Below are 16,047 nucleotides of genomic sequence, written 5' to 3'. Positions count from 1 at the left end.
CAAAATTTATTGGGGTGGGGGGGTCAAAAGCCCAAAAACCAGGGACACATTAAACATTGCTTGTATAATCTTGGAAAGTTGCTAGAATAAAATGCTGTGTTACCACCATACATTTTACTGCCAAGGTCCCTGTGCAAAACAGTCAGAGCAACATACCACTATGCCAAATCAGCTGCTTTGTGAAAGAGAGGAAGACTGAAACTTAAATGGCTATCATTTAGTGAATTCATTTCTCACCATAGCTGTCAACCTCTTAGCACAAAACATCTGGACAAACCCAGTAATGAGGGAATACAGCCCTTAAACATATTCAGTGAATTCAGTTCTTGCCATAGCTGTCAACCTTAGCACAAAAAACCTGGACAAAGCCCATAATGGGGGAATACAGTCCCAAAAATAGGGACACATTTCAAATATTCATCTTATAAACTTAGAAAATTGCTAGAATAAAAGGTTTTGTGTTACTATGTATTTTCTGAAGAATATGAAGTCTGAAATTCAAATGCCTGTCAATTTTACTTATTTAATATTTGTTAACCAGGAAAGTTTGACGGAACAAAAACAATTCAGCAGAGGCCCAGGGAGAAATACTGCAGACGCATCTTTGTAAAATGGCAGGACACCAGAGCAAACCCACACAAACATAGGGAGGCGATGCAGACTCCACCCAGAAAGCACCCCAGCCAAGAACCAAACCAGAAAAAATCTATAGCTGTGAGGCACCAATGCTACCACTGCACCATCAAATATGAAAGGAATTAAACATTCAGAAACCTGAACTCTGAAATTCAAATGCCTGTCAATTTTATTTAACATTTGTTAACCAGGACAGTCTGACTTGAAACAAAAAAACAATTTTCAGCAAAGGCCCAGGAAGAAATAATGCAGACACATGTCTTTGTAACATGGGAGGACACAAAAGCAAACCCACACAAACACAGAGGAGAAGATGCAGATCCCACACATAAGGCACCCCAGCCAAGAATCAAACATGATAACCTGCAGCTGTGAATCAACAATGCTACCACTGCACCATCAAATATCTAAGCATCTAAATATTTAGAAACCACATATATTATGAGGAACAGAACAGATCAAATACGAGACAAAAATCTGCAAACTTTTTACAAATGGTGGTGGGTAGGGAATTCAGGCCCTTACCACCTGCATACACGGTACAGGGTTCAAGCCTGAGGTATTCCCTTCCACACCACCATGAGTTTGCTCTTGCTACCAGTATATAACAACTGGGGCATTTCACACACACACCAGTGCTTACCTTACCGGTGAGCCAAATGCCTAGATAACTGCTCACCTTGCTGCTGATGATATTCAAACAGTCCCTTTGCTGCTGCCGAGCAAACCCTATTCCTCACAATTGGTCCAATGTACCTCATTAGCTGCATCTTGATTGGTCCAGCCTGCTGCAGTCTGGAGTGCTTCCATTCTGTGACATCACCACCGCACAGACTGCTGGGCATCTTGGGGATGAGATGCCTTTCCCCCTATCTAGACTGCTGAGAAAGCAGTCTGAGAGTGTTCATGTGTATCTAGAGCATGTGCAGACTTCCAGGAATTACAGTGTTTGTTTTTGTGTTTCTCAGTTTTATTTTTATTAGTTTTCTAGGTGGGAGGGATGCAGTCCTGCAGTCCTATAGCACGAGCCGCCCCTGACAATAGTGTTTTATTTATGATAACTCTCAAGCAATTTCAGCGTCCCAACCCAGAGAACAGTGTTCCTACTAAATATAAAACAAAAATAAGCTTTGAGCAAAATCACAGGAACACAACACAACGGCTTGATACATCCAATGCGGAAAGAATCTTCTGTGAATCAACTATACAAAGAACAATAACTCCAAATAAAGTAGGAACGTTTTTTAAATTGAGCGTTGATTATTTAATTAGTTTAAGTATTTAAGGCTGTGCCTTATATCTTACTTTGTACAGTCTGAAGAAGCCCATATGGGTGAAAGCGCTCACTGAATGTGCAATAAAGAACGTTCCTACTTTATTTGGAGTTATTGTTCTTTGTATAGTTGATTCACAGAAGATTCTTTCCGCATTGGATGTATCAAGCCGTTGTGTTGTGTTCCTGCGATTTTGCTCAAAGCTTATTTATGATAACATTTGAACTTGTATAAAGCTGTGCATTTGCATAAAACTAAAATGATATTTTATTTTATGAAAATAAAATAAGAACTGCTGCATCAGTATAAAATTAAAATAAATAGATTTTTTTATAAAAAATAAATGAAATAAACTGTCACAACTACCAAACTTGTATAAAATTGAAGTACAAACAAGTTAAACAACCTTAACTACTAAACTGGTATAAAACTAAAATAAATCCAAATATTTTTTACCAGTTAAAGTCCCATAACAACACTAACAAAAAATCTTAATGGAAGTAACAGGTAATTGTTATGTAAAACTTATTCATTCAACTTCATGCCCTACCACTACACTTCTGACATGCATTGACATCTTGTTAGTGGCACCCTTACATAAATTCATTAAAATAACACATCAGTAACTGTAACATGATGTATAAAAGAACTGTGCCCTCTATTAATTTTAATAGGAAAATAATGAAGTCTGTCATAATAATCAATGTTAAAACAAGCTGCTGTTGTTGTCAGTATGAAGGGCATCATATGTCATTCTAATCGATGGATGAACAAAATCTGATTCTTAATCTGAAACATTCTGCTCTCTTGTACTTTTTATAAATACCAACATATATAACAAGATTTTATAAATAAATCTGGTAATTGGTGATACTGGGCACTGAGTCGTAGCTCTATTTGTCCCTGATTTTGACTCATATTACCTCTGTAAGGGTCTGCCTTCTTAATCCTGATTCCCTCGTAAAACCAGTGACTTTTGCAGAAAAGGTGGTGAATCACACAACACACACACACACACACACACATATATATATATATATATATATATATATATATATATATATATATATATGTCAATAATTAGAGTTGTAGACTCTGTTTACATTAGAAAATGTATGTTATTTCATAGGAAGTTATTTGGTAAATCAGTGTTTCAAGTTAATATATTGTTAATATTTTAAAAGTGACCCTGTCCCTGTCTATCCTAGTGTCCCTGATTATTTGTGGATTTCTGACCCTGTATGATTCTAAGATCTGAGGACTACATACACCAGATATGTTCAGTTCAGTCTGATAAATTACAATACTTACTTTAATTCTGCACCTTCACTCTGTTCTTTTTTTCTTTCTTCTTCTTTCGTCTTTCTTCTTGTTCTTCTGTTCTTCCTTCTAGCACAGGCTGCAGCACAGCTGACAAAATCCACCCAAATAAAAAAAAAAGTAAAATCCGATAAAAAGTTTAAAAAAAGGTCACGAAACAATCCACAAGTCAAGCCGACAACTGACTGATTGATTCTCGCTCTTTTCCCAGCTCATGATAAAGCCCGGGAAGAGAGCGACAACCGATCAGTAGCATTTAGCCCAGCAAGCACGTCATGACGTGCTGGCGGACGTCGCAGTCCGAGCCCCTTCCAATTCTATGCAGTTTGGAACCGCATAGACTTCTGGGCATCACAATGATGCCTTCATTGACTCCACCGGGCTGCAATCAAAACAAACAAAAAAAATCTGTTTAAAACCACTGCAGCCAGAGGCGGTTACAGTGCGCATGCACGTACTTCCAAGTTGCGGACTCGAATTTTGTTTTAAACACAAAAAAAAGGTATTTTTTTTTTTTTTTTTTTTTTTTACATTTTGATTTTCTCACTTATTATTTAGCTGAGGGGGCTGCAGTCCGGCAGTCCGATGCCACGAGCCACCCCTGGTTAACTCTTTCTTTCCTCTTTCCCTCCCCTAAATGTTCTTCCAAACATTAATGACATGAAGTAGGGCGTATGTTTTGCAGTGCCCTACAAGTTTAACAAAATAAAAAAGTCCAATATTTCCTTGTTTTCTTGCTCTGTCGCATTTCACAAATAAAATTAGCATTTGGGTCTATGTTCAGCTATCAAAAAAATTAACCTTTGAATGGCTAAATATTGTAAGGGAATCATCTTTATAGAACATTACCGAACATGAGTAACTGTGAAAAAAAATTCGACTGGCATAGTTGGCCAACATCACGAACACAACCAACCAAGGTGGGCAGATTCACCCCCCCCAGACCCTATATATATATATATATATATATATATATATATATATATAAACAACTCTGAGATTGCACTACAGTGGGGAATATGGCAAATTTAAAAGGTTTCCTTCACTTACCTTATGCATCGTGTTACTTCCTGGTTGTTGGACAACTATGGCAATTCGAGTAATTTTTTTTCGCAGTTACTCATGTTCAGTAATCTTCCTTAACAATGATTTCCCTACAACATTTAGCCATTTGAGGGTTTACGTTTTCAGTAGTTGAACATAGACCCTTAACATTTTGTAATCCCACATTTATTTGTCAATTTCTGAGTTGCTGGTTTTGTTTCTGTTGATCTGCATCTCCCAAATCCAGCCTCTGCTTCATTTCCAATTTACTTGGTCTGCATGATCAAGTGTGTGTCTAGCTAGTGCATTTTCTTGTTTGCCCCTGCTGATACAGTAAAGATATTCATATACTTGTAAAACGCTGGGCAGTGCTGACATTGGGCTCAGATGTACTTTTGTGCCTGCATGCAATGCTGACATGTCGAAAACTATTTTAGACTTCAAACTGTTTGTTAGGAAACTAAATTTGGCTGTGCTTTAAGGGCATCGAGACTCAAGAGAAGAGGAGTTTCATGTATCAAGTACTTTTAATCCTCCTATACACCCAACAATATCTCTTTTTGAACATATATGTGAACTTGATATTAGAACTTGCATTGAAGCGAATAATAAGGTGAAAAGTAATAATCTCAATGTTAGTAGGTCTGAATGGCTAGCATTTACTGAATTACAGAGACTGCCAGTGAGGGTAATGAAGCCAAACAAGGGGGGAGGGCTGGTCATAATGAATATAGAGAACAATATTGATAAAATGAAACAGATGTTACAAAGTGAAACGTATGTATGTGTTTCTAAAAATGAATTGAACGTAGCTTATGGACGTATTAGGTCATACATCAGTGACATGTTCATTGAGGTGAATATTGACATTAACATGTACAACTTTTTAATTATGCCAGCCCCCAGAATTCCTATATTGTTTGGTATCCTGAAGGTGCATAAAAGCATAGAGGACCCCCCTATGAGACCTTTGGTAGATGCAAGGAACTCCATCACATACTCATGTGCCAAAGTGGTGGATATAATACTAAAAAAGTACATCAGTCAGGATAACCAAATTTGTAAAGACTCTTGGTCATACTTGAGTAGTGTGAACGACTTAGAATTTAAGGAAGAGTACAATTTTTGGGGTATAGATGTTAAGGATTTGTACATGTCTGTCCCACATATTGAAGGGATTGAATGGGTTTCCTTTATGATGAGGTCAAAAGGAGCACCAGCAACTGAAGTAAAATTAGTTGAAGAACTTCTAAATATTATATTATCTAACAATTATATCATTTTCGATCATGAGTTTTACCTACAAAAAATAGGTGTAGTGATGGATTCCCCATGCGGTGCGAGTTTTTCTAGTTTAGTAATGGCATACTGGGAACAAGAGTACATTAAAAAGAATACCCAGATAAGTGAATTGATATATTACTACACACGATTTTTGGATGACATTTTTATTATTATTAAAGGGGACGATATGACAGCAACAGAATTAGTTAATTATTTTAACAACACTACAGACTTCTTACAGTTTACTTCCAATTATAATCAAGATGCTATGTTCTACATGGATACTGAGTTAAAGAAAGACAAAAACCAAGGCAGGTACACAGCAACAATTTTTAGGAAAGAGACGTACTCAGATGCATTCCTGCACTTTTCTAGCTGCCATCCCTACCACCAGAAACAGTCAGTAGTAAAAGGCTATCTGGTTAGGGCAGCTAGAAAGGTGACTATAGAAGAGGATTTTCAGGCAGAATGTGAAACTTTGAGAGGGTTGTTTTTGAGACAAGGATATCCTGAGTCCTTAATTGTGAAACTAGTAGACGACGTCCAAACAAAAAGAACTAACGGAATATACAAACCTATTTTGAACCAAAGTAACAGCTCTACCTTATTAGAAGGTGTTACAGTAAATCATGGATGTGAAACATTAGAGAGAGAGTTTAATATGGATGATAAGTTTCATTTTATGTATAACTTTGTTACACCTTACAACTTCAATGCACTGGAATTTAAAAACATAATATACAAAAACTGGAACCTATTGCAAGGTGACACATCCTTTATACACAAATTCACACATCCTCCACAGATTATTTTTAAGAGAGGTAGGAACATGAAAAGCTTATTAGAACAACATAGCTCATGATTACTTAAATATCCAAGAATGTTTAAATGTGGTACGTGTAACTATTGCAAGTATATGGAAATAGGTCAGACATACCAGGTAAAAAATATGAAACGCCATCTTCTTCTTCGTCTTTCGGCTTTTCCTGGTTAGGGGTTGCCACAGTGGATCATATGTCTGCTAATGATTGGCAGTGGAGTTTTACAGTGTTGAGTTGCCAGCCCAGTGCCCAACCTTCCACAGAAGACACACACACACACACACACACACACACACACACACACACACACACACACACACACACACACACACACACACACACACACCTAGGGCCAATTTAGAGTGTCCAATCCACCTATTGCATGTCTTTGGGATGGGAGTAAACCGGAGCACATGGAGGAAACCCACACGACCACAGGGAGGACATGCAGACTCTGCACAGAAGGCACCCCAGCCGAGAATCGAACCGGAGAACCTCTTGCTGTGAGGCGGCAACGCTAACCACTGCACCACCGCGGCCACCCAAGAAATATGAAATGCCATATAGGGAAGAAACTTGACTGTAATTCCAAAATGATAGTGTATTTAGCCCAATGTCAGCACTTCCCAGCATTTTACTTTGGGAAGACTGACTGTAAATTCAGAACGAGTATATGAACATTTACAGTATCAGCAGGGGCAAACAAGAAAATGCACTAGCTAGACACATACTTGATCATGCAGACCACAGATTTAAATTTAGAGATATTGATCAAGTATTGCCAGATAATAGAGGGGGACCTTGTTCTCTTATTTTAGAGAGACTTGAGCTTTTATGGCAGATACGCATGAACGCATGTTAACACCCAGGATTGAATGAAATTTGTTAATTTTTATCCATACTAAAGTTAAAAAGTTTAACACGATAACCAAGGTGGTCTTAAAATAAGATGACAATTATTAATTTTAACTTGATGAAATGTATATTATGCGTGTATAACAAATGTATGTATTCGATTGATTGTTTTAACTTACAAAACAATATGGAAAGTAATGAGTATGTAAGGGTTAATTTAACTTTATTTTTAAGGAAGTAAGATGTTATTGGTGTAAAATGAACACATGATGAATGCAAAATAGTTTTTAAATGATGGACTAGTGTGAATGACTTTATCTGAAGAAGTTCTAGCATATTGCAGGATGAAGAGCACTTAAAACACTTTAAAGGACTGTTGTATACACTTGAGTGGACTGTTCCTTTGGTTGCTGTTGTTTGGTTTGTTTGGACAGTTGCTTTCTCATTTTTTTAGTTTTCGTATACAGGATAATACCATGGACCTCATTCGTGTGCAAGTCACCATTGGTAAGGTACCTCACCATATCATGGCTAGCTACAGGTCACCATCTGTGGCCCTAGAGTCTCATGAGTCCTACCTAAACCTACTAGAGACACTCACTATCCAGCCAAATACCCTGTTCATGACTTTAACTACTAGATCACTTGTGACATAAACAGAACATGTTGGTGAGACAGATACCTGCCCCAAAGGATCCCTGCACTGTGGAATAGGCAACCAATCCATGTAAAATCAAGTTTATCCCTAGCCTTATTCAAATAAAACCTTGACAATTGGATGGGAAATCATAAATTTACCCCGAGTCTCGCCCCGTCTTCCTTATGGGTAGAGACTGTCGATCAGAAAAGTATTATCTTAACTAACCCCCCCCCCCCACAAATCCTTTGCTACCAGCCTACCAACATGTACACCCTTATGATACTAGGGACCCAAATGGTTTCTTTTGTGCCACTAGGCTTGTAAGGGCCCTAGTGGTCATTTGGTTAGTAACAACCTATGAACCTACAAAGCTATAGTGGCAGATATGGTAGGGGCTTTGGTTGGGAGAGTTTCAGACATATTTACCATTGTTGAATCTTTGCTTGTACTGTATAGGGACACTACCTTTTCAGCAAGTGGGTAGCCAGGCATTTACATTTTCGCCTCTGACCTCAAACTGTTGCCCCCACTACCTACAAATCATTTAAAAATTGTACTCAAACCTCAAAATGCTACCCCTATATACTTTGGTAAGGGACATACTATTGTAGACTGCTGCCATTTATGACCATAAAAAAGCTATTTTACAGTTGCATTCCTATCAGGTAATCATTTTTTGTATAGCAGTATACACTATATACACTACTTTAGACAGTTTCTGTGTTTCTTGAGCTATAAAGTTTCTGAGAGATGGTCAGAAAAAAAGGTACTCAGTTGAATACATTGCTTTTCAGATGCCCAAAATGAGACATTTATTAACGAGAACATGTCATTTTTCAAGACAAACCATGCTCACTCCTAATAGAAAGGGTTGGATTTCACTTTATTGTCCGAATAAAAGCTCACTTTTGTTGCTCTAGATACGTACAGGGCTAAAGCTCTAACTATGGCCCAGCAGACCCAGATTCGATTAGCAGCTTAGGCAACTGATGGAGCATGCCTATACTGGGAAGGAGGGTATTCATCGATGATGCTGCCTGAGGTGAGATATGGTCTATATAGGGGAGTTGTCTTCAGACAAAGTCGACAAGTATGCAGGGAGGGAAAATGGAAAGTGTGTAGGGCATGTAAAAAGAAAAAGAATAGAGAGAAACACAGGTGGCTAAGCCCCCAGAATGCCCTTAAGATCATAGCAGGTTACTAGGCTAATGGCCCATGGCCCTTACAAGCCTAGCCAAGTTCAGCCCATGTTTCCAAGGGTGTCTGGTTCAAGCAGACACTAAAATCAGCACCTATTGCCCCTCTCCAAGAGGGACATAGGTGGAACCTCTGGGGTGAATTTCTGGTTACCCATCCAGTCGTCCAAATTGCGCTAAATTAGGGTCAACAAGGGGCTTTGTTTAACATGAATAGGAAGCTTGTTCCAAAGGTGGGGCAATCTCTGTGAGACAAATCTGTCTCTCCAGCAAGTTCTGTTGATGTCACACACCAGGTTAAGATCCTTTGAGTGAGTGACCCATGTGCCATTTGACTTGCGAATGTGCATAATTTCCATCAAAGTTGGGTCAGAAATTGCTCCGTATGCAAGGCACAGGTCACCTCTGAGCAGTCTGTATTATACAGAGTAAAGTGACAATGATTTCAGTCTGTCTGCATAAGACAGATCTTGAAGACCCTGAAATTCTTTTGTAAGGAACCTTTGTAGTCACTCAAATTGCTGCAGGTGTTTGAAAAGGAACATACCAAAGGGAGTATTGTACTCTATTATTGGCCTGATGAGGGAAGAGTGCAGGGGGGTTATAACCTCTTTTTTACTGGTGGCAGTGCCCTTACTTATGAGATAAACAATATAAAATACCCTTCTTATCACTGTGAAGACATGGTGATTGAAGTTAAGGTTGCTGTCAACCTGTGTGCCCAGATTTCTCACCACTGACTGTGTGCTCAGGGTGTTGCTATTGATGTGGTAGTTTGCAGGAACATCGCCCGTGCTGAAGGGGATGATAATGCATTTTTTTGCATTAAGTTTAAGACCATGACTTTGGCACCAGTCATTAGTCTGCATAAGACCTTCTTGCAGGATCTTGACATTGCTAGGGGTTTCAATGATCGCTCCCAGTTTGCAGTCATCAGCAAACTTTGTCAGCCACAATCTTTTAGTTTTAGCCTGCACTTTGGAGATGTAGATTCTGAACAGTAGGGGTCCCAGAACTGATCCCTGTGGAACACCACTGGTTACAGGTCTGCTGGAGGAGGCAGAGTCCCCTATTTTGACCGTATGAGTTCTGTTAGTGAGCCAGTTTGCATCCCATCTGACAATATATGGGTTGATACCCAGCTGGGTGAGTTTATCAATGATACCTGAGTGGGGGATTGTGTCAAAGGCCTTTGTAAGTCTAGGTAGACTGTATGCACAAATTTGCCCCCATCTAAGTCTTTTGTGACTGTCTCAAAGAGTCCATCAAGTTTAACAGGCATGATCTCCCCTTGACAAATCCAAACTGGGTGGGGTCGAGCATTTGGAGATTTCCTATATCTTTGTTAATAAGGTCTATGATGATTCTTTCCATGGCCTTGCAGATAAGGCTGGTCAGCATACCTCTCAACCTCGAAACATCAAAAATCTGGACAAAGGCCCATGAAAAATAGGTACAAATCTGTACGCTGATTAACATAATATTTGCATACATAATTATGTAACCCCACCCACTCCAATGGAATTGTAGGACACCAAATTTCAAGTGCGATCTGAAGAACAGGCAAACAAAATATGGCCCCAGAGTCCCCCTGCAGCCATTCCAATATCCCATTACTTGACTATTTCACCCCATTTACCATAAGCACTGTAATGTGCATATTGCTTTACTTCTACAATTATCTGGATTTTATTTTACATTTTATACCACAAACACTAATAAACATCTGATATACAAAGCAATACAGTTACACAATGAAAACAGACTTAGCATTAAACCTTCTCTGCCCTTGAAACCCATATTCATTGAAACAGCATTGAAACCCACATCCAATGAAAATGCATCTGGCCAGTGGTGGATAAAGATTACCTTTAGGCTGTTTTCAAATCACAGGCCTCTTGCACACAAAAAACATACATGTGTCCTTTGATACACCTTCCTAATGCATCTGGCCAGTGGTGGATAAAGATCACCTTTAGGCCGTTTTCAAATCACAGGCCTCTTGCACACAAAAAACATACATGTGTCCTTTGATACACCTTCCTGACTATTGTTTTGAACATTTTTCCAGTAAGGAATTAAACAAAATGCATAAACCAATAATGACAAAACTGTCCAATTCAGAACATTTCCATCATAAAAGTCTACTCAAACTTCAGTCCACCAGTATCAGTAAATATACACAATCTCTGCAGAAGTAAGTAATTCCACATTAAAGAGATCTGCAACTAATAAAGAGGTTGCTGCTAACAACTTAATATTTCATTGTTTCATCTACAAATAAAGTGCTTGGTGCCCTTGAGGAATAAATGGCCTATGTTACATAAAATGATAAGCTAGTAATATTGCCAATAGGGAGTAGATGGCAAACTGATAACAAACAGGTTCATATTTATTAGGTATTTCCAGAGGACATTCTCAGGACTACAGCATCCACCCCTGTTAAAAGTACAATGCAGTACAGTATCAGCAATCTATTTACATACTGTGGGAATATAATTCACAGCCTGCTATATCAAATAGCAAGTACTCTACCTGTTGCACTACTAACACAAAATGAGTTGCCATAAGCAGCACTAAACTTCTCTCCCCCTGTAGAACTATGCAGCACAAGAAATCTGGAAAAAGCCAAAGTTTATTGGGGGGGGGGGACAAAAGCCCAAAACCAGGGACATATTTTAAACATTGCTTATATAATTTAGACAAGTTGTTAGAATAAAATGTTTTGTTACCAATGCCATGCATTTCCTGAAAGATAGGAAGACTGAAACTTAAATGGTTATCTTTATTTAGTGCATTCAGTTCTGTCAGAAACCACAAATTTTAAGACTAACAGACCAAAAATATGAACCAAACATTCCAGTTATAACTAGGACAGCACACACACTTCTCTGCAGTCCTTACACAGTATAAATAAAAGCAGCTGTTAAATAAGTAAAGCTCACACACACAGTAATTTAATGCTGCTGTTTGTTTAATATGTAAAGTTCATTCTCCTGCCTGCACCCATTAAATACCTAAAGCTCATTCAGCTGTTAAATAAAGATCATAGTGCCTAAATAAATGTAACCTGCCTGCAACACAGTAAAAAGAAAGCACAAGTTTCTCTGTAGCAGTTAGTGTAAAAAGTAAAAAGCACAGGTTTCTTTGCAGCCTTTACAGACAGTTATAATAACATAAATAAAAGCGAAAGCCATTACAGTTATCACAAAAATAAAAGCAACTGCCTGAAGTTCACACAGTAATCCAATACTTCTGTTTAATATGTAAAGCTCCTGCCTGCCTGCAACAGCCGATTCTCCTGTCCTGTCTGCAGCCGTTAACCCACAAAAGTTTCTTTGCAGCCAAACACAGTAATCACAGACAAAAGCAGCAGCCGCTAATGTTAAAAAAAGAAAGCACAAGTTTCTCTCTAGTCTGCAGGTGTTAATATAAAAAGCATAGGTTTCTCTGCAGCATTACATGGCACAAATAAAAGCAGCAGCTGTTAACACACACCACCGCCAGACCAGTTTCTCTGTAGCCGAGCCGTTACCGTTACAATACACAGTAATCCATAAATAAAAACAGCCAAAAGCACAAGCAGCAACGACATACCCACAGGTTTCTCTGCAGACGTTCATGTAAAATTAAACCACAGTTTTCTCTGTCGCGCAGCTGTAATCGCATAATTTCACATACAGAAAAGCAGCCAAGAGCCAACACAACAGCCGACCGTTAAATAAAGTAATAATGCTAATGCTGTTTACATTTACCTGTAGGAGGAGCCGAGCAGGGGAAGAAAGCTATGCCACTGTGCACACAGCATACACGTTTTTGTTTTCATACTTAGTTGTCACACACCCAGTCCCAAACACACACACACAGCACTTACCTTTAAAAGTCAAGTGAAGTGAACTCTTCTTCCAAATAACACTAGCGAAGCAAACTGAAATCCCCAAGCTTCAACAAAATAAAATCCCCCACAGCGAACTTCTTTTAAATAAAATGACACTACTACTGTAACTCCTTTCCGGCTCTGGTGACTCCCGCTTGTAAAAGCATTTGAACCAGAGCCGGAAATATGTGCTACATACGTGCTTGGAGCATTCCGACAGGCTGGTGGTGCTGATGTCATCGCGCACGTGATGATGTCAGCACAAGAAGCGCGAAAGTCAAAAAAATAAAAATAAAAGTGCAAATAAATCGGTAATGAAGGGGTGCCACTCAGGAATCGTGGCACCCCATTATTTGAACCCCAAAACTCGGTAAAAACCGAGGAATTCGGGACAGTTGAGAGGTCTGCTGGTCAGGCTAATGGGTCTATAGTTCCCAGAGTCTGTGGATGCACCCCCTTTGTGCAGAGGGATGACAGTAGCTGTTTTCCATTCCACTAGGACAAAGCCAGTGCTTAGGCTGTGATTGAAAAGCATGCTCAATGGTGATGCTACTTCCTGTTTTAACCCATGTAGAACATAGCCTGGGATGTTGTCTGGTCCCATAGTGGCAGTTTTTTGGCCTTGGAGAGGGTATTTAAGACCTGCTCCTCAGAGATACTAAGTGGGGGACAGGTGTTTTAGATGCTTTGGGGTATATGTGGGGACAAGGGAGTGAAGTTTTCACTGAACTTTGTCAGCCAATAGGTTTGCTATATCCACAGGTTCTATATGTTCAGTGCAAACCTGGGCATTACCCTTGAGGTTACGGATGTAACTAAAGAATGCCTTGTGGTTATCCTTAGTTAAGGAAGCTAATATGGATTCATACTTGGCATTGGAGGACTTCACTAGGAGTCTTATTTGCTTGTTTAAGTTGAGGAGGGAGTGTTTCCAGTTTTGAGAACATTCCTTCCTGCTCTTAGTCAGCAATTTCTTTCTCCTGTTGTATAGCCTATTAATGGCAGTTGTGCACCAGGTAGGTTTGTTTTACCTTGAAGATATTGCTTTGGTTCTATTAGGTATGGCAGACTCAATACAATTGTACAGGTGCTGGTATAAAGCATTGGTGTATAACTCTGCATAGGTGTGTGCTCCATCAGTGGGGGGAGGAGCTATGAAGCTATTTATGCCATCAAGTAAGAGGCTATAATTGGCCTTGGAGAAGTTTTTTAGTCTAGTTTTTGCTAAGGGGGGTCTTGTGTTATAGATATTTCTAGCAAGACTGATTTGTGATCAGATCTCACCAGGGATGGCCACACACTAGGGGTGGTGCAGCGGTCTCCCATGTTGGTGAGCACCAGTTCCATGGTGTTTGAGCCTCTTGTGGGTGGGTCAATCAGCTGGTCCAGGGAACTGGAGTTAACAAAGTCCTGGAACCTTTGGGCAAGTGAGATAGAACACATACTGTATAATTTACCCAGTCTATGGACGGGTAATTAAAGTTACCAAAAAACAGAGTGTTTGGTTGTATCTTGACTGACTCAAGTAGATCCAAGTAGGGAGAGTGGATGTTCTGATTCATGGAGGGGGTCCTATAGCTGACAATGACCTGAAGAGGGGTCTTACCTACAGTCAATTGCACCTGAAGTAATTCAAGGGAATTGTGCTACTTAAGAACACCAAAAAGAGTCCAGCACCATTCGGGAGGTAGATAGAATCAGAATTTAATGCGACTAAAACAACATACTGGTTTCTGCAAAACTTACAGCTTTCTTCAGTGCATTAACTCACTTGAATCTATTACACATTTAAATAGTATTCCATTAAACCATACTAGAAGCTGATTGGTTTATGCCAGAATTAACTTAATTCATTAAGGCTGGGTTTAAACAGAGCCCCTAGCCTGACAATCCAACCAGATTCCTTATTATTTAGTATAGAATGCCAACCTTTTTTGTTGGATTTATGTCCTTGAATTTTGTCAATGATTGTGAATTGAAATTTTGTAGTGACATGGGTCATTGTATGTTTGTGAAGTACATTGGAAAGCCTTTTAGTTCTTATATCACTAAAATGTTCACTAATCCTGTGTTTTAATGGATGTTTGCCCTACGTAAAAAGCAGAGCAAAACAGGTGGCCAAATAGATGACCCAGTCACTGCTACGGTTGCCAAAGCCTCTACTTTCAAAAAATATGTGGTGTATTGCTGCTGGTAAATTCTTTTGTTTTACATATATATGTACAAAAACTGCAGTGACCACAAGGGTTGCTACCCACTAGCTTATCCCCAAATAGGGTGACCTGTTGTGTGCTAGTAGGCGATGAGTGTTTATAGTGGGTTAGATGGGAATTAATAGTACGGCCTCTTCTGTATGAAAAAAGACACTGTGGGGAGAGTATTCTAGCTAGTCTCTCATTTGCTAACAGAATGTCCCAATGATTATTAATAATATTTCTAAATGTATCTATGTTGCTTCCAAATGTTGTAATTAGGTGAATGGGTTGGGGAGGCTGTATATCCTTGCCTTTGGGTCCCTTGCCATAAGTTAACAATTTTTCATAAATTGTTCAGTTGGAAAAGAGCATGCCCTATTAATGTTGTTTACACGATAACCCCTATTCAAAAATCTTTGTGAAAGATCACTTTTACTGATGTTGTAGGCTGCATCTGATGAACATATACGCTTGATGCATAGAAATTAGGATTTCGGGATGTTTCGAATGATGTGGGAGGGATGATGACTGGAGGCATGTAGTAAGGTGTTGAATTGGGGGAATTTTCGATGAACCTGTGTTTCAAGTGTATGGTCATCCTGTCGTAGAATATGGATGTCCAGGAATGTAATTACTTTATAATCATAGTTGAGAGGGAAATGAATTCCCCATTTATTCTCATTTAAATATTCTACAAATTCCTCTGCATATCCAGCATCCCCTCTCCACACCATCCAACAGTCATCCAGATAACGTCTCCAGATATCCATGTTATCTAGAAAACTGTTGTGGTTCTCATCATATATCAATTTTTCTTCGATGTAGCCCATGAAGAGGTCTGCATAAATGGGAGCAAAGGATGCTCCCATGGCCGTACCTCTGAGTTGCCAGCAACATCTCCCATG

This window comes from Protopterus annectens, chromosome 8.part0 (genome assembly GCF_019279795.1).
Source record: "Protopterus annectens isolate FY-2018-M chromosome 8.part0, PAN1.0, whole genome shotgun sequence".
Classification (NCBI taxonomy): domain Eukaryota; kingdom Metazoa; phylum Chordata; order Ceratodontiformes; family Protopteridae; genus Protopterus; species Protopterus annectens.
The sequence above is the reverse complement of the archived record's forward strand: the minus strand, read 5'-3'. Positions refer to the sequence as shown.